Genomic DNA, 14,309 nt, shown 5'->3' with positions numbered 1-14,309 from the left:
AGGCCTATCGCACTATTTCAACAATATACGCCTTGACGTATCCATCCAGTTATAATGAAAATGGTTTGCGGCTCAGTTTTTGTGGTTTTCGCCTCTTACTTCATTTTGTTTCGATCTGCTTATCGGCTACATCAGTACCTTTTGGTACGTCTCATATTCGCCAGGGGCTATTTATCGCCCCACAGTACGGCAGCACAATCCGAACACTTCTTATACATAAGTTCGGCACCCCGAATTTAGCATTATATGCATTGGCTCCGAATCATGTCTTTGGTCAATAGTTGGGTTGCCCGGCTCCTGTGCTTGCTACCCTACGTTCTGCTCTATTGGCGACGGTAGTAAAGGGAGAACTACTACGATTGTGCCCTGGCCTTGCCCGGATGAGCACCTCAGTAGAGAAAGCCGAAAACTGACTGTCATGATACAGCGAGAGCCGGTCAGCTATTCAAGGGTTACAAAATCGTTGGAGATTTTTTCTGTGTCATGCGAAGGATCGGCGCTTCCTGATCAGATGCTGACAGCACCCTGACTCGGACCAGGGGCTGCGCACTTGCTTAATTATAAAACTCCTATGGCTAAGTGAGGGCATTCAAGCCGTATAGTCTGATTGCCTTGTTCGTTGCGCTAAACAACTCCTCCAAAGGACCATATAATTGGATAAAGATTGTTTAGATCCCATCTCGAACACCTCCGTACTACCTACGCGAGGGCAGAAGCCGACGAGTGGCCAACCCTCAGATTACAAACAATACGGCCGCACAGGAGGAAACAGTTAAAACATAACAAAATTACATTACACGCTTTGTTTCCATAATACAATACAAGGGCAACGTGAATACACTTATTCAAATACAATGTCCTGCGAAACATTGAGCTGCCCCAAGTCGACACCCTTCTGCGACATCCGCAAAATATCTCTCAGGTGTGCGGTGTTCCTTGCCCTCCGGCGGCCCGCTGGCAACTTCAATGGCGTTCATCTTCGCCCACCACATCTTGCAACGAGCGAAGGCCATACGAGCACCTTTAATACAGGCAGAGCGCTTGACGACGTCCAGCCGCGGACAAGTTTCCACTAGCCGCCTCACGAGTCCGAAGTAGCTGCCGGGCATAGCTTCGGCTGGCCATAGCCGAATTGTCAAATCCTTCATGGCTAGTTTGGCCACCCTGTGCAGCTCCACCAGCTGCTTCAGCTGATCGGTGAAGGACACGGGAAGCTCTGGCGTCGCATACTGCGACCAGAATAGCCTCTCCGTAGAACCTCCTCCTTCGGCTCGGTAGAACTCTGCAGCGTCTGATACGCTGCGTGGTAGATCCGCAAAAGTCCCTGGGGAACTCCCAACCCGGGTTAGTAAAAGGTATTGCTTCTCCGCATACTGGCTTTGCATCTTAAATGCCTTACCCGCCGTGATCTTCTTGGCCTCCTGGATCTCCTGGAGGGCGGCTTGGGCCTCATTCCGTGCGGTCTCCGTGCTTTGACGAGCCTTGGTGAGTTCGGCCTCTTGAGCCGACGCATCATTCTCCAAGGTCTCACATTTTTTCACTGCATCTTGGAGCTCCTGCTGGACTTCTTTGACCCGGGCCTTGAGCTTCTTACGAGCGGCCTGCTGTTGGACAGCTTTCGCCTCGGCCTCACCCAACGCATTCCTCAGGGACTCGACCTCGGTCACGGCTCCTGCACATATTACGACATTGCTGTCAGTACACAGCGCCTATGCTTTCCATACACACAGTAAGACGTTACTCACCTTGCTTCTCCTGAAGCCGCATTGTAACCTCGCCGAGCTCGTTCTCGGTCCGCTCCAGCCTCTGCCTCAATTCAGAGACTTTGCCAGCATGCGAGGTTGCGGCCAACAGCGATGCCTGCTTATGCATACATGCCATGTTAGTCTCCTACAATAGATCCTCTATCTGGTTCTTCTCGCCGAACACCGGACAGTGTCTCAGGGGCTACTGACTACAGGTTTTTTTCTCTTTCTATGTCACTTACCTCGAAACCTGTCAACAGGTTGCTGTAGGCTTCGTTCAGTAGAATCTTGGTGGACTGAACATTCTCAATCACCGCGCCCATAAGGATACGGTGCTCGTCCATAACGGAGGCGCCTCGTAGCGGTGTGAGTGAACAAGTCCGGTACCAATTCCACTATTCTTTCATCTCACATTGAGTGAAACGGGATACATCCTCAACTTTGGGAAAAGGTAACTTGGTATTGTTTATCTCATTTCCTACTCACCTCTACTCGAGTCTTGTGATGGATAGGGAAGGCATTTCACCTTCGGTCTACAATAACAACGATGAGTTCGATGCCACGAAAAACTCTACCGACGCCAAGATGCAAGATCAAATGGAGGAGATCAAAGCCCTCATCAAGACCTCCTCACGGAGAAGAACCCATCAAGTGTCCTACACTATGTCCTTTTGTGCAAGGACGAAGCACCAAAAGCTAACACCTCTCACAGTCTACCTTTAGTGTTATCTTCTTTATTGCAGGAATTCCAAGATGTTTTCCCCGACGAGCTACCTCTGGGTCTACCTCCACTACAAGGCATCGAGCACCGCATCGACCTCATCCTCGAAGCGCCACTTCCAAACAAGGCTCCCTACCGAGTCAACCCCGAAGAAACCAAAGAAATACAAAGGCAAGTAAAGCATCTCATAGACCATGGACATGTGCGCGAAAGTTTGAGTCCTTGTGCCGTACCGGTCATTCTTGTGCCAAAAAGAGACGGTAGCTTTCGCATGTGTTCCGATTGTAGACCCATCAATGCTATCACCGTTCACTATAGGTACCCCATTCCACGCCTTGACGATATGCTAGATGAACATAGCGGTGCCACTATCTTTTCCAACATTGATCTTAGAAGTGTTTACTATCAAATACGAATACAAGAGGGTGATGAATGGAAAACCGCTTTCAAAACAAAGTTTGGTTTGTATGAGTGGTTAGTCATGCCTATGGGTTTATCGGAAGCACCCGGTACTTTCATGCGTCTTATGCATTATGTGTTTCGCCCTTATATTGGTGAATTTGTTGTTGTCTACTTTGATGATATCCTTGTTTTTAGCAAATCTCTCAAAGAGCATGTCACCCACCTTCGCACCGTGCTACAAACTCTTCGAAAAGAGCAAGTTTATGCTAATATGGAAAAAAATGCCTTTTTGGTGTTGATAAGCTTGTTTTCTTGGGTTTTGTAATATCTTCTAAGGGTGTTCATGTTGATGAATCTAAGATCAATGCTATTAAAACTTGGCCCCAACTAACTAACTTGCAACAAGTGCGTAGTTTTCTTGGTTTAGCTGGTTTTTACCGTCAATTTGTGAAGAATTTTAGCACCATTGCTTCACCATTGCATGCTTTGAGTAAGAAAAATGCACCGTTTGTTTGGGGAACATCCCAAGACACCACTTTCAATGAGCTTAAGAATTTACTTACTCATGCTCCCGTGCTTGCATTACCCAACTTTGACAAACCTTTTGAAATTCATTGTGATGCTAGTGGTAATGGCATAGGAGGTGTGTTAACGCAAGAGAAGTGCCCCATAGCATATTTCAGTGAGAAACTTTCTGGAGCGCAACTCAATTACCCCATCTATATATGAAAAGAGCTATATGCTTTAGTGCGAGTTTTGCGTGAATGGGAACATTACCTCCGCCCTCATGAATTCATCATCCACACCGATCATGAAACACTTAAATATCTTAAGGGTCAAACTAAATTGAACAAGCATCATGCTAAGTGGAGTGAATTTATTGAGTAATTTCCTTATGTCATCAAGTATATTAAAGATAAGGAAAATGTTGTGGCGGATTCCCATATATGCATGCTTGTTACTCTACTTGAATTGAATGTCATTGGCTTTGAGCACATAAAAGACATATGAGCATGATCCTAGTTTTGCCATTCCTTATGCCAAATGTTTGACGCATCCATCTTGGGAACGATATTACATCAAGGATGGTTATCTTATGAGAGCTAACAAACTTTGCATCCCCGAGTCTTCTCTTCATTTGTTGCTTTTGCAAGAATCTCATGGAGGAGGACTAATGGGACATTTTGGACGCGACAAGACACTTGCTACGGTCTCCAAGAACTATTTTTGGCCCAAGATGTTCCGCGACGTCAACCGCTTGACCAACCGATGTTCTCCATGTCGCAAAGCTAAGTCTAAAGCTCAATCTCATGGACTCTATATGCCTCTTCCAATTCCGTACCAACCATGGGAAGATATTAGCATGGATTTTGTGCTTGGTTTGCCTAGAACTAGAAATGGCAAGGATTCTGTTTTTGTTGTTGTGGACCGATTCTCCAAAATGGCTGATTTCATTCCTTGCAACAAGATAGACGATGCTTCACATGTTGCCAATCTATTTTGTAGGGAAATCTTGCGACTTCATGGAGTGCCAAAGACCATTGTCTCGGACCGCGACGTCAAGTTCTTGAGTTACTTTTGGAAGACCCTATGCGCCAAGCTCGGAATCAAGCTACTATTCTCCACGGCATACCATCCACAAACCGACGGCCAAACGAAGGTGACGAACCGTACACTCTCCACTCTACTAAGCATGTTGATAAAGAAGAACATCAAGGAGTGGGAGGAGTGCCTACCTAGTGCCGAGTACGCCTACAACCGTGCAAGACATACGACCACCGGCAAGTCCCCGTTCGAGGTTGTCTATGGCTTCAACCCATTGTCACCATTGGACATTCTTCCTCTACCACTACAAGAGTGCACAAATATGGACGCAAGTGCTCGAGTCAACTACCTGAAGAAGATGCATGAAGATACAAGGCACATCATCGACCACCAAGTACAACGACTCGCGACCAAGCTCAACGTAAACAAGCAACTCATGATATTCAACATTGGAGATCTTGTGTGGCTACACCTCCGCAAGGACCGCTTCCCCAACGAATGCAAGTCCAAACTTCTACCACGAGCCGATGGACCCTTCAAGGTGCTTGCACGCTACAACAACAACGCCTACAAGATCGACATCCCACGTGACAAGTACCATGTGAGCAACGTCTTCAACGTCAAGGATCTCTCGCCCTACCATGGTGATGAAGATTTTGATCCGAGGTCGGATCTTTCACAAGGGGGGGGAGATGATGCGGAGCATCCCAAGAACATCCCCATGGACCTACCTACATCTCCCACGACACCACATGGACCAATGACAAGATCCAGTGCGAGAGCCATCGAGAACGAGGTTAACTCTCTCCTTGTTGAACTCCCCTTTGACCCACTTGAGACATGGCTACTACCTCAAACGGAGATGTTTTGTGCGCTTAGGTACCAAGGAAGCAACCAAGAAGAAGTTACGGTGCAAGATGAACATCAAGAGCATGGAGACAATCTGCCAAGCCTAGAAGGACCGGAACAACCGCCCAACTACCGCCCGGGCGGAACAACCGGCCGGCTACCGCCCCACAACCGGTCCACCTTCTGTGATCGAGCGGTGCAAGGCCGGAACTGCACCGGATGTACCAGTAACTGCAAGAAGACTAGTACTACCGCCCCGACAATCGGTACAACCGCTGGCCCCTTCGTCGTTCATCTCCCGAAGCCAGCGCCTGACCTCCCAGCGGTACTACCGCCCCCATGTCCGGTACTTCTGCCCTGCATGAGCTCCCAGCGGTACTACTACCCCCATGACCGGTACTACCGGCCTGCCTGTGCGCAGTGAAAGGGCCAACGACCCGTGTAACACCCAACCTACCCTTTGGACTATAAATACTCGTCCCCTAGCTCTGAATTAGGGCTAGCATTGGTTTAGCTCATATGTGAGATAGAGATTTGCTCATCCATACGGATCTACTCCTTGAGAGAGACCGCGGCCCCTCTTCGGAGAAGATCCACGTTGGATTCAAGACCCCCTCTTGGGTGGCCCCTTCAAGACCTCCTCATGGAGAAGAACCGGTTACCCTATGTATCGCCCCATTTTGGTTTTGGACCATGTGATCTCTATGTGTACTTGGATCTAGCATATGTGTGACTATATCTTGTTAGTTTGAGAGTTCCTCTTGTGTTTTCCCTCGTTTTCCCCACGTGTTCTTCGTGTTCTTAGTCGGGATCTGCCCCTTTCGTGAAAGATCGGCCGTATAGGGTTCCACCCTACATCATTGGTCCCCAAAGGTCAACATCTACGATAGTTGATCCTTAAGAAGGCTCATTTATCTCCTCTCATGATTCATCCCGGTAGCACTAAGATGTATCAGGACCTACACCAGAGATTTTGGTGGACTAGGATGAAGAGAGAAATCGTTGAGTTCATTGCAAACTGTGATGTTTGTCATTGCGTTAAGGCAAAACATCAGGGGCTTGCTGCCACCCTTCAGCCTTTAGCTATTCCTGAGTGGAAATTGGACAAAGTTGGTATGGACTTCATCACCGGCTTTCCCAGGACCAAGAAGGGGAATAATGTCATCTTCACCGTCATTGATCGTCTTTCCAAAGTGGCTCACTTCCATCCTGTTCGAGAGAGTATCAGTGCTAGTCAGCTAGCAGACTTATATATTTCTCGTATAGTGTCACTTCATGGTGTTCCACTAGAGATCAATTCTGACCGCAAAAGTCTTTTTACTTCCCAATTTTGGGAGAGTTTTCAGAATGCCATGGGCACCCATCTTTCCTTCATATCGCTTTCCACCCCCAGTCTAGTTGTCAGGTGGAAAGGGTAAACCAGATTCTCGAGGTCATGCTTAGAGCTTGCATTATCTCATTCAGTATGGGTTGGGAGAAGTGTCTTCCTTTCACCGAGTTTGCTTATAACGATAGCTACCAATCTAGTCTCAAGAAAGCACCCTTCGAGATTCTTTATGGACGAAGGTGTCGAACACCTTTGAACTAGTCAAAAACCGGTGAAACAATTCTTTGGACCGGATATCATCCAGGAAGTAGAAGAGCAAGTTCGCATTATTCGTGAGAATTGGAAGATAACCCAATCCCGTCAAAAGAGCTAGTATGACCGTCATCATAAGAAAGTGTCTTATGAATTTGGCGACAAAGCTTACCTTCGGGTTACCCCTCTAAAGGGTACACATCATTTAGGTACCAAGGGAAAATTGGCTCCTCGTTACATTGGTCCTTTTCGTATTCTCGCTAAATGAGGAGAGATTGCCTACCAGTTGGAACTACCCCTGCATATTTCCCAAGTCCAAGATGTCTTCCACGTCTCTCAACTCAGGCATTGCTTCTCGGATCCCATCCATGGAGTGGACCACAAAACGCTTAATCTTCAAGATAACCTCATATATCAAGAGTATCATTCCGTATTCTTTTTCAGGCAAAGCGTATCACTCACCATCAGAACAACAGGTATGTCAAGGTCCAGTGGTCTCATCACTCTGAGAGAAAAGCTACTTGGGAGCAAGAAGATCGTCTTTGACTTGAGTACCCCACTCTCTTCCCACTGACTCCTGAATCTCTGGACGTGATTCTTTTGAGTGGGGTAGAGTTGTCACATCGCTAGTTCTGGTATGCTCTAGGCTAGCTAAACATGTCTGTGTCATGTTTAAATTTCATTTAAATTGAATTGGGGAATGATCCAAACCCTAGCACCAAATTAAATCAAACAAGGTCAAGTAAAATCTTATTCAGTGAACCCAAAATGCCCTTCAAAAATTTGTTGATTTATGGCACAAGGTGAAAACCTAAACCTAAAATAGTGCACATTTTTCTAGGTCATATTTGGGCTTTTAATTAATTCAATACATATTTGAATTGGAGCTTTAAAACCCCATAAATAGTTCTATAGCTCCAATAATTTTGAAACTTGCTAAGGGCCTCTAGAATAATTCAGTGAGTGCTCACAAAAAGTTCCAGAATTTTCTAAAATGATTTAGTGCCTAAACTAAATCAAAACATATGATAGAAAAGAAAAACAAAAACAAAATAGGAAAGGGTTTTTATCATTTATGCCACTAGTTACATCTCACTACTCATTTTTGCCACTAAGAATTTCAACTGCTCAAAAATGCCATTGCTTTGCTAGGCGCACGCTAACAAATGCCATTGGACACCATTACTGTCATCTCAAATCTTGTTTGCCATGTTATAATGACAAAAATACCTATAGACCAACATGTCAGCTCTCCTTCTATCTCACTACAATAAGTCTGGGTCCCACTTGATCCCAACAACATTCTTATTTTCCTCTAAAGTTATTCGCTTGCTTAATCCTCACAAGTGCGGTCCACACTTATCATTGTGAGATAGAGAGAACTGACATGTGGGTGTAGGGAACTTTTTGTCATATAACATGGTCAAGGAGTTTGACCTGACAATAACAATGTCTAATGGCATTTTTGAGCAAACGTCTAATGGAATGACAGCATTTTGGAGATATCTAATGGCATTTTTGAGCAAGGATCTCACAGAACAATGGCAGTTTTGAGTAGTTGTAATTTTTAATGGCAAAACTAAGTAGTGGGACACAACTAGTGGCATAAAAGATAAAAAACCAATAGGAAAAAGGTAGAGAGAGAGAGAGAGAGTTACCTGGCCGGCCTACCAAATCTGGCACTGTAGCGGCCCAGCCCAACAGGGGCAGCAGCGTCTTCTTCCTCATGCCAGTCGGATGCATAGTGTGTGCCTAACACACACGTGCCTGCAACTCGCCACATCATGCCCGTCTGCCTGCCTCCCACGACATGTCCATGAGCCGGATCAACTCCACGGTGTCGTTTGGATCGAGCCAATGCCTTATCACTTTCCCTCTCGCCCTCTCCCGTTGTGGCACCTCGGCTCAGAGCAACCAGTTTACCTTGCATAGCCAGCCCGGAGATCAAGTCTTCTAGCAACACAGAACAAATTGGTACAAAAAAGTAACCGCTTTATTGATGTCTTGCAGGAACATAGGTTTGATGATACATAAGGTACAGAGGCCATGTGGCGCACACGATGCTGCTGCACATATGTGCATTATTCAGTGGACATGATGGGTCCTCAAAGATAACAACTTAGCTACGCGGCAGCGGAAACGTAGTAGGACTCCATCTCACAGCGACACTGATGTGGACATGGCCTAGACTGCGATGCATGATGCAACTCCGACTTCTGGTACAGGCTTCTCCTGAAACTGCATGACACGCCCGGTGAGTACTTTGAACGTACTCGCAAGCTCACAACAAACAATACAACAATGACAAACAACAACATGATATTTAAGTAGGTTATATACAAGAACATGGCATGCTTCTCATGAAGTGTATGTTATCAAAACACATGATCCAGTGGACCAGCTTACCATCTTAGTTACCTCATAACCAAATTCATCATCTTACCACGGCGATCTCCTCCGGACCACAAAGGAAACAAACTCGATGATACCGACATATCATCCATCATAACTAGTGCCATCATGATAATATTAGTGTGCAAAATAATTATTTCTGTTGACCCATGGGGTGACCTGCTATGAACTTTGTCCATAACCGAGGATGCGGCTATCAATAGATTAAACACACTCTGCAGGGGTTAGTACACTATACCCACACCACAGAACCCATGGCCTCATACTCCCATTCGGGTGGACCAACGGCGTTCCGACAAAAGCAATCTATTGCATGTCACTCTCCCGGCCGCTCCGACCAACTCCCCTTTGGGCTAAGTCATGGCTGGCCACGATGCCACTCTGGACATCCAACGGGCACCGTCGTGGCACGAATTTTTCCATTTGTATTTCTACTTGAATCAGAGAGAAAACAAAAACGGTCCCAAACAGGGACAGTGGTACAAAAAGAATTACGGGAACATAAGGCTATGCCTACCTACCAGGCTAGGGTAGCGCAAGCGCATAACCTTCCCTCGTTGGAGGCACCGGTAAGTGGCATGTCAATAGACCGAATAACGGCATTCCCATAACCGCAAATGTGGTTGCACTGGGAAGCTCGATTCGGTGGCACCATGACTCGATCAACAACATGTTCAACTTGAATTATTATCATGCTAAACTTGAAATAAAACTTACTCGAGCCATAGTATGCCATGATACGCATATGCTCAAAATTAACATAATGACGGTATTAACATAAGCATGATCATGACCACACAAACTCTACTCCATAAACTTTACTAAGTAACCATCTTACTTCTCTAAACATAGTGAGCATAGCATGAAAGCACAATTAACTTATTTTAATTAACTAAATGTAATATATGACTAGAAATTCAAGTAAAAATAATAGTTATTGCATGGTCACCCTTGCAGATGTTTGTGGTGGCTTGTCGTTCAGAGCACAAAACTCCTAGTCCTCTTCAAGACAAGTTGTACCTTATGAAAATGATCCAAATGGCATAAAGAAAATGTCACATCACACATTTAAATGCACCAGAAAATATTTATAGCAAGGAAAAATCTCAACTTGTGCATGCTGAAAGAGGATCTCATAACAAAACTGCTTCAAAAAGAATCATCTCATTTGGACTTATGGTTTAGGATTTAGAACTGGTCAAAGTTTAGTCAAAATATTTGAATTATACTAAAAACAGAAAATCACAGAGAGGGCCACGTCGAAGGTGTATTCGCTGAATATGTGTTCACTTATACCGCTTCAGGAGAGAGAAGAGAGGCTGGCAGGTGGGGTCGCCCTATCAGGTTTATAAGAGAGGGAGAGAGAAATAGAGACTGCGGCTCGGCCGGCGATGGTTCTCCGACGAGGAGGCCACGGCGGCCGCCGGCGAAGGGATGGATGGACGCAGCTTCTCGAGATGAACACGTACGTACCAGCAAAGTGGATAGAGGTGGGTGGAGGGCGTCGTGGTGGTCTTCTCCAGAGATGGCGGGCGGCGGGGTTTGTCGGAGTTGGGATTTCCGGCGAGGTGAGGTCGGTCCAGCGGCACCATCCCAACTAGGGGGAGCTACGAAAACGCCTGAGGAGTTGAAGGAGGACGGGGAGCACTGGAGCGAGCGGGTGGCATAAAGGGATCCGCGGCCAACTCCGGCAAGGATCGACAGCTGGAGGCCCGCCCGGCCTTGCCGCGGTGCTACGCTAGTGTTTTTGGCCAATGGAGGAGAGTGGGATGGTTTGAGCAGCTCGGGAGGGGTTCTATCTTCGAGATTGCCGGAGAAGGTTCTAGAGCGGCGAGCGGCGATGAGAGAGGCTCAGATGTGATGGGTGAGGTCACTGGTGTTCATCCAAGCACAGTGGAGAGGTAGCGCGAAGCACAGGGCGAGGGGTGGGATTACACGGTCACGCAGGAGCACTGTGCTCTCTACTTTGTCGTGTCCGCGCCCGGCGAGCCAGCTTCCTGTGTTGGGGAGCACCATAGAGGGCTTGGGAGGAAGGGGACAAGGTAGCAGGAGGTTGGAGACACGCGGGGGTGGTGCGAGGTGGCTTCACGGGCGAGGCAGAGAGGTGGCCGACACCCAGAGCACGATGAATGCATGCCAGACGCCATGAACTCTCGTGGTCACCGTGTGCACTAGTGCAACGCGATGCGCAAGACTTGCCAGACCATGTCTGGGCTCAAGTTCCTTCAAAGCCAGGTCCGTTTGTGGTCTTGGTTTATCACCAGGTCGATCAGACAAGATGGGAGAGACCTATCAAGTTTCTGGACAGAAATTGTTGCAGCCATTTGTGAGCAAAATACAAGGAGTTAAGAGGTAAAACATGGAGGCTAAGGTTGGGTTGGAAGGTAGCTAAGCTATAAAAATTTCAGCTCAAATGGATCATGCAAAAGTGCACTTCCTTCACAAAGTGCATGTTTTGTCCAGAAGGGAAAATATTTTCTTGAGGAAAATTTTAAGTCATAACCATGGGATATTTTTGCATCGGAAGGTGAGGTATGCCCTAGCGAATATTTGGGAATTATTTAGGATTTTAGGAGCAATAAAAATAGGGGTTGCTTTAGAGGAGAACCGAAAAATATTCATTTTCAGAGGGAAAATGAATAGTATGCCATTGAATAAAAAGTTTCCATGGCATTATTTTGGGAGAGATGAAGTCTAGAGATGGGCTGAGAGTGCTAGGATTCACTTGGGGAAAGTCAAAAGAATTCCCAAGTGAATAGTCCAAATGTGTTTGATAGATGTGAGGGTCCTGATCTTTCGATGAGATGATAACTATCGATTTGGTGGCGATGACTTTGATGATCCAACTACAAACGTGCACGATGTTGCGCCTTAGCAATCGCTAAACCAACTCCGAGACGTTATTGAACACTCCGGAGCATGATCAACATGACCACAAATGTCTATTCCTGCAAGCAATCGAAAAACAAGCAAGATATGATTAAGCAATCCGAATATTGCGAATATGGATGAAGTATTGATAAAAGTAGGGTTTCCTAAGCGGTCTTGGTCCGATCGTTGGACACAAACGAAGTACACAAAGTTGCAGTGATAGCTAACTTTTAACTAAATAAAACCCAAGTCTAAACGATGCCTTAAGGGCTATATTTATAGGGGAAAAGAGAGGGGATTTCGTCCACCCTTGGCAAGGTCGGACTAAAATACCTCTCGATTCGTTTCCCCTACAATATGGACTAAAAATAGCCTATGAAGAATTATTTCAAAATTACATGGGCCTGGCCCAAAAATAAGGTGGCGCAGCACCAATAATAAGCTATGGACAAAATTTATAGAATGTCATCTTGTATATTTCGTCCATCTTCTTGTATGTCATCATGGTGGCCTCAAAGTGCGGAAATCTCCACTACAAACTCCATTCTTGTTCTCTTCGCACGTGCCTTCGTCTTCATATCATGCTTCAACGTTCATCCTTCTTGTCCATGCTAGGCCCTTCAATTGTAAGCAACAAAAACATATCGACGTTAGGCAACATCATATTCTCATGAACTTTAGAAACATTACCGAGAAATGAAAGTACATGATAATATAACTGGCATGCGCGATCTATACTAATTGATCCAATAGGTATAGTAGTAGGGGTTGTGGGTGTAACAATGGCCTCCAGGTCCTTATCATCCTCCCCTTCTTGAAAACAAAGCTGTCCTCGGCGTTTCTTAATATGAAATGTGGCCAACAAAAGAGACAAGGTGTACACGTTGTATATGTATATGTCATTCATTTTTACTGATCTCAGTTGTGGCGCATGCGACAAAATTATACAATAGCACCCTTCAAAAGTCGTGAAATATAAAGCCAATATATTATCACAAGAAGTCAAAGGCATGAAAATATTGCAACTCAGTTTGCACATAGAAGTGAAGCCCTTAATCGTAAGAAAAGATTGGCAATACTCATCATTAAACCATCCCAACCTTGATGAACCATCACCAAGAATAGAGGTCATATCAAAATGAGCAAACATTAGCACAATTATTTTCAAACGTATTTGATCCAAATCTGATTTATTCCCTGATTCACATGGTTCTTTCGCATCAATAGTTAATTTAATGGGTTCACTAAATTTTTTTGATCACATGGCAAAGTCAAAATCATCAACATAGTCCTCTAAAATAGCTGGTGTGATCAAACTAGTGGGTAGCTCGTCACATGGTGCATTTAAATTGACAAGGCATTCATCATACTCATGTGGAGGTGGAAGATTAATACCTTTGTCAGTACCTATTATGGTTAACTTAGATGATATAGGCACTCTAGGTGGCGACAAGTCACGTGGTGGAGGTGATGTAGTGCTCACAACAATGGATGTTGTTGTCATAGTAGGTGTAGTGGTGGAAGGAACAACCGTCGCAACTCTTGGGATTTACACCTTCCGCTTGTTTGTCTTCTTGGCAACACGTCTTGTTATCTCCTGCTCATCTTTGCAAGCAAGACGAGACAAATGGTCCATAGGATAACACTTTTCATGAATTAGTATCTCCTGAATGTCATGGTTCAATCCTCCCCAAAATCTATCAATAAAATCATCTTCACTTTCTTCTAAAGACGAATGCAACAAGGTAGTTTGTAAATCATCATAACATTTTTTTACAGTGTCACTACCTTGTTTTAAATGTTGTAACTTTTTAATCATGTCACGAGTATAATAAGCGGGGACGAATGTATGTCGCATGGCAAGTTCCAAATCATCCCAGTAGTAGGTATATAATCATGGTGTAACCAACAATATCCACTCCACCAAACTAACGGTTAACCAGTGCAAGAACCAACCGCAACCATTACTCTTTTACATTCATCAAAATTATGGGAAGAAAATATATTATTTATAACTCCCATTCAATATATAAAGTAGGTCTAAACCGGCCATTAAAGGTGGTATAGAAACATTAACCTGATCATGTGCATCTGGATGTTTGTGCACCTCTCGTGACGGTTGTGGTATTTGCATAGGTGGTGGCACGTCTCCCGCGAACGACAAAGCCCATGAATTGACTCTGCA

The sequence above is a fragment of the Triticum aestivum genome, chromosome 5D (genome assembly GCF_018294505.1).
Source record: "Triticum aestivum cultivar Chinese Spring chromosome 5D, IWGSC CS RefSeq v2.1, whole genome shotgun sequence".
In the NCBI taxonomy this organism is placed as follows: Eukaryota; Viridiplantae; Streptophyta; class Magnoliopsida; order Poales; family Poaceae; genus Triticum; species Triticum aestivum.
Note: the sequence above shows the minus strand (reverse complement) of the source record.